Below are 6,000 nucleotides of genomic sequence, written 5' to 3'. Positions count from 1 at the left end.
ATACCGCTAAACAGGCATCTGGGGTTCTGCTTACATTTATTTCATTTCTATAGTATATTTACAGCTTGAGAAAGGAAATGGATAAGAACTTAGCTATTTCTCTTATTTCCCCTATAACAGAGCATACTAAAAAAAATAATTACTTTCTGAGACCTACAAGAAATTTTCTGACTGAAGTAGGAGAGCAGACACAAACTTTTAAATATTTTTATGATGATGGAAAAGGCCAGAAACAATAAAACCCCCGAGTCCTTCTGCCTCACATTATACTTCACACAGGAATAGGCTAAGAAGCCAAATCCAGGCAACAGACATGAAATTTTTCTTTTCCTCTACAGGTTATTACACACTGTAGGAATGTGAGGTATGTGTGAGGAGGGTAACTCTGAGCCTGTTGGCTGAAGACATTTGCAGGAGAAGGGTAAAAGAAATGGAGCTTCCTGGACATACCAGTCATGTAGTCTTCCTCTGTCATAGAGTCATATTCAGCTACTAAAATGAAAAAAAATTAAAAAGGGCATATTTTAAAAGGTAAGGATTTCTAAAGACTTTAGAAGAACTCTCAGTCCATGAGAAACACTCCAAGATTCAAGTTTCATTCTCTGGAAGCAGTACTTAAGCCAGATGTAGAAGAGAAAGAGGAAGACAACAATAACCTGATCCACCCACCTCTTCTCCCCATCACTCCAATCCCTCCTGAAATCCATCCTACCAAAGAAAGAGTATTAAATACTTTACTTGCGAACAAGCAGATTGAAAAGTAATACTGGTAGCAGGAGCTAAAACCGTCAGAGTTTCTGAATACATTTGGCCCAGTGCACACATGTTGCATGACAAGATAGGGAAGCTGTGCTACAGCCAGTCTCCTTCAGGCATACATCCCAATGGAAGGCACTTGCTTCCCACAGGATGCAGAAGAAGCTGTGAGCACACTGGCCAACTGTGAATGTTTTCGGAGACCCAGGACATGAAAAGTTTCGGATTTGTGCTACCCAAGGACAATCGCAATAGCAAGGGCAGGAGAGCCATAGTCAAGGGCCAGATGAGCAAGATTGTGCTGACTGCACAAAACCACAGATAAACATGACTTCTGCAAAGCCAAAGAGCAACCACTGAAGCATCAAGGCAGTGGAAGAGCTGAATTCAGAGCTATTTTTGTTGGCATGGCAATTTGCCAAGCCTGACCTATTCCGTATGGAAGATTGTGTCTTCTGTAAGCGGCTTTTTTATTGAGGTTATTGAAAAGAAAGAAGATAACCAGTGGCTGAGGATGCTGCAGTAAGGGCATTGCAGGCACTGAGGGAGGTCACAGCTGGCACAGCAGACAGAGTGTATGTCAAGACTGGCAGGATACTGGCAGTATTATTAAAGAAGTAAGACTTAACAGGTATAAGGCTTTCAAACTAAGCTCTGAAGAGCATTAACCAGTGACTTGGGTTGAGGTTGTCTTTCCCACAGTTTTCTGGTATGAAAACACAGCTTGGGATCCTTAAGCAAAATCTACACGTCTTCAACAGTCTGGGTCTTAGTCTGTCTGTGGCCCCTGCAATCTCCCATACAGCCTTTCATGTAGGAATCACAAGGATATGTATCACAGTAACAGGAGTTAGGTGCTTTAAAAGCAGCATGACTAACTTACTGTATTCGCTCCTCCTGCCTCTGCTTCCGCTGGTGGTCACTTCATCTGCAGCAATGAATACAGAAAAGTATATTTAGGCCAGCCATACTCTACTAGATGCTCTCCCAAAAACCCTTATGCGGACAGCTGCTGTGGCTTATAAACCAAAAGAACAAGGTCAAAACGTCTGGGCTACTGGGAAATATGACAACTAAGAGATGCTCTGCTGCATCAATGGTATTGCAGCAGCAATGCCAGTTTGTGCAAGCTGTTACCTCTGCATTAAGCTTTGGCTCCTTCTTATAATGCTCCAGAAAATACTCAGGTTTCAGTTGTGATGACTGAATTATCTGAGACAGAGAACTGATCCAAATGGGGGAAAATGCAAAAAGGAAAGCTGGGGTTGCAGCTGACGCTCCAATAATCAAGAGGTTTAAAGAATCAGTCACAGACCATGGCTAACAGGTAGCTCCTTTCTGAAAACAGAAGGGTCTTGTGCAGCATAGCAAAAGACAAAATATAACATGAAAGAAATATTTAAGTTACAAGATGTTCACTGAGCTCATCTCCATTTGGGTAAAAACTGAGTTCAGCTAGACAATAAGAAAACATTACAAACACTACATATTGCCAGGAATAACTGTTGATTATTGCTATTCTTTTATGTAGGATACCCATCTGCTAAAGAGGCATTTCAGAGTAACATGCCATCTCAGACTGACCTGAAATCACACCAAAAGCCAGAAAGCAGCAACTGCTGCAGGGTGGAACTAAAGTGTGTCAGCACAGCAACACAAAGTATTAGAAAACACCCCAAAAACTGCCCTAGCACATACTGAAATGTATGAAGAAAGCTGTGGGGGGAGCCCTAGGCTCAGCTAGCAGTGCAGGGTCAAGGGCAGGAGTGCAAAGCCCTGGTAGAGCCATGTGGCAACAAAATTAAAATAGAAACAATGACTTATTTCAGGATCACTGTACTCAATTGCGCATATATTCTTCAGTCTTCAATACCACACTTTAAAAATGAACTCACATGCTTTAAGGTTATTATAATTTACTCCTTAGACCATGAGCAAACAGCAGAATGGGCTTACACTTTTTGATAAAAATTCAGTTTGTCTGACTTGTAGCAATTTATCAGGCAGAAGAAACAGATACCAAGGTTAAGAAGGGGTTTGTAGGAAAGAGGGATGACACTAATCCATCTGTTGCCTTTCCAGTTGACTCTTCATTATGAAAAATGATATTTAGGAAAGCTAAGTAAAGCAGACAAATTAGTAACATTCTTTCTAGTCTTGTGCACCTGCTAGTGCTAGTTGACAAACAAAGTATGAAAGAGACCCAGGCTTCACAAAAGAAAGACTTGGCCCTATTTTTCTAAAGATTATTTTTAAGCGTTTGCAAGCATTTTTGTATATATTCCTATTATTTTTTTCCTGACAATTTCCCTAATAGGGACATAATAGAGACACAGCTACAGGAAGCTTCTTTTTCATGTGTAGATTAAGGATTTATTCATTTAGAGATGCATTTGGTTAACATCACTAACACTGGGATCCCATGTTTCTAAGAAATAATGTATTTTATGTGGAAACTCACCAAGTATCTTTGTTATTCCTTCCTCAGTAAAAGACTGGGTGAACCCTGGTGAAACAAAGAAAAAGACACAAAACTAGTTGGAAACACTAGAAAAAACAATCACTAAATTTATCTTAATTATATCTATCACACGTTTCATGCTGTTTTCATGTGTGGCAAGTACGAATAAAATGAACAAAGAAAAATTTTTCTTATGAACATATTTATAAGGAGTTAATTTCTAGTCAAGAAACTCCTTGGATGGGGCTAGGCATAGAGAACAGGGGTTGCTGCAGAAATCAGATTTCTGCGCATCTGTGCTCCTGGTCTAGATATCCACTAGTTTGTTACATGGAAAGACACTCACCAGTAGTTTCTGTAGCTGTGCCCTCCAGGTAAGAAGCTGTTGTACCTGAGGACAGTAATTATGAGAATTAAATATCTCCTGTACACTTGGAGGATATGAAAGTTTTAATCTCCATAGCAAACAACACCTATCTGAGTAACCCAGCACTCTCCAGTCTTGAAAGACCTTCAGCTGTGGGTCCCTAATTATTTTGATCTCTAGAGCTCACAGGCTTCATACAGTGATGAGACCATGTGAATTTTCATCACTGCTTCCCGACAGCATCTTGGGTCTTTGCACTGGACTTGTGTTATCATAGAATGGTTTGGGCAGGAAGGGACCTTCAAAGGTCATCTAGTCCAACCCCCTTGCAATGAGCAGGAGCATCTTCAACTAGAGCAGGTCGCCCAGAACCACATCCAGCCTGGCACATGCACTAGGAAAAGCTCCTGTGCAGCTTTTATTTTAGAAAGAGAACAGGAGTTCAGCCATTGCAAGATTTACCTCAAATGAGGGGGAGAGGGAGCACAGCATGCAACCATCGCCTGCAAGCAAACCCATGAAGATGGGGATGCCAGTGAAGGGCCCCTAGCAAAAACATGGCCTAAAGGCACGTTTTAGAGATGTATTTGTTTAATATCACGAACACTGGTATAATTTAAAGGTATTAGCATGCTTCCATGGGATACCGTGTTGCTAGGAAATAATGTCATTTAGGTAGAAACTCATCAAGCACCTTAATTATATCTTCCTCAGTAAAAACCTGGGTGAAATACAAGTTTCGCACAGACCCGGATACAGTTGTCTGGGGAAAGCTGCTCTACCCAAACCAACCCACCCATGCTGGATGTGCTGGGCACCCTCGCCTCGCTGCCAGCACACACACACAGAGGAGGCACCCACCCAAATGGCGGGGTGCCCCTTGGGCATGCCGCCCGGGGTCCCGCGAGGCGGTCGCGCCACCTCAGCCCACCCCGGTCCCCGGTTACCTGGTGCCGCCGTGGGGAAGGCCAGCACTGGGGCCAACCAGGCCAGGAGGAGCAGCACTGCCCTCGCCATGGCGCTGCGAGAGCCCGGTGGGGGAGCTCGGCGCCGCCGCTACTTGAGGAGCAGCAGGGTGGGAAGGGGGGGGGGCTGCAGAGGGTATGCACGCCCCGGGCCATCCTGAAACGCATTCCTGCATTTCACAGGCAGCTGAAATTCCCCTCTTCGGCTGCTCGCTGGTTGCAGAAGCTTAGCCCGGGGACAGCGATTTACCCCCAGCTGAAACCGCCTTACCCGGCTGGTGGTGCTGGAGGGGCCCGCTCCCAGCTTAGCCTCGGCTTTGGTATTTCTAGTTTCCGCGGCCAGGCCCGCGGAAGCCTAGAAGCACGGATAAGGTTGTTTTGGGGGGTGTTTTTGCATGCTGTAAGCTCATCTAACAGAATTTAATATGCTGCCTTATAACCCCAGTTTGGGGGGGGGGCTCTGGATGGGTCTTGACTTTTAATAATTCTTTTGCATGTTACTATATTGGCCTGAAATAAGACTGGTTTATTTATTATTTCCTAGAGTAAAAAAAAAAAAAAAAAAAAGTAATTGGCCTTAATTACACCACAATTCCAGTTTTCTTCCCCATTTCTTGTAAAGTGCCTGTCCAGATCACCCTGATGTGAGCCTGCTGCCTTTATGAGCAGCCCCATCGAATCCCAGGGTATTGCTCTTAGATATTCTACGACTGCCTTCTCAAACTGTGAACATCTCAGGAGTCACCTGCTGTAGTGTGACTAGACCCCCTATTAGACAGCCAGGAACAGGTGAGCACCTTCAGAGAACTACCTTCTAATACCCCTCATCAGGATGGAGTTGTCTTTCCACCTTGAGGAAAGCAACTGCCAGAATTCAAATGACTTACCTTAATTAACAATATGAGACACTAGAGGTGATTGAAATCTCTTAATTAAAGCTACATATTCTTTAGAGTACTCTTTTTCCTGGTCTAGACAGGGTGAGGTGATAGCTATGTGGTCATTAATACCAGAGCTGGGTCCTGGCGGGTTAAGGAGCAGTACAAGGTCTGATTTCTGATGAATCAATGTGGGACAGCAATTAAGCCAGTGATTTTTTACAGCTGTGGAAGGTCAGATAATGACTGATCTGGCATCAAGACTAGCTGTACAAAGTTGAGCCTTCAATATTTGTAAGAGGTTTCAAACAAGCACAAAGTAAGGATATTTTGACATGACATTAGAAGATCTCAGGGCAGATTTACTGTGATGCCAAAGCCTGGTCTCAATTTCTTTGCTTACCAGAAAGTGTCTCCTCTTCCTGTTCAGTACTCTTGTACTCTTCATAATGCAAGGCCTATCTGCTCAACTCTTAGGAAAAGAAACAACTCCCCCCCCCAACCCCAGGTGCTGGATTAACCATGCAGAAATTCTGAAGCATTTTAATGGAAATCCCAGATAAGGAGGCACTA

This window comes from Pezoporus wallicus, unplaced genomic scaffold, assembly GCF_028554395.1.
Source record: "Pezoporus wallicus isolate ANWC-B61680 ecotype Strahan unplaced genomic scaffold, APGP_CSIRO_Pwel_v1 scaffold_3294, whole genome shotgun sequence".
NCBI lineage: Eukaryota > Metazoa > Chordata > Aves > Psittaciformes > Psittacidae > Pezoporus > Pezoporus wallicus.
The sequence above is the reverse complement of the archived record's forward strand: the minus strand, read 5'-3'. Positions refer to the sequence as shown.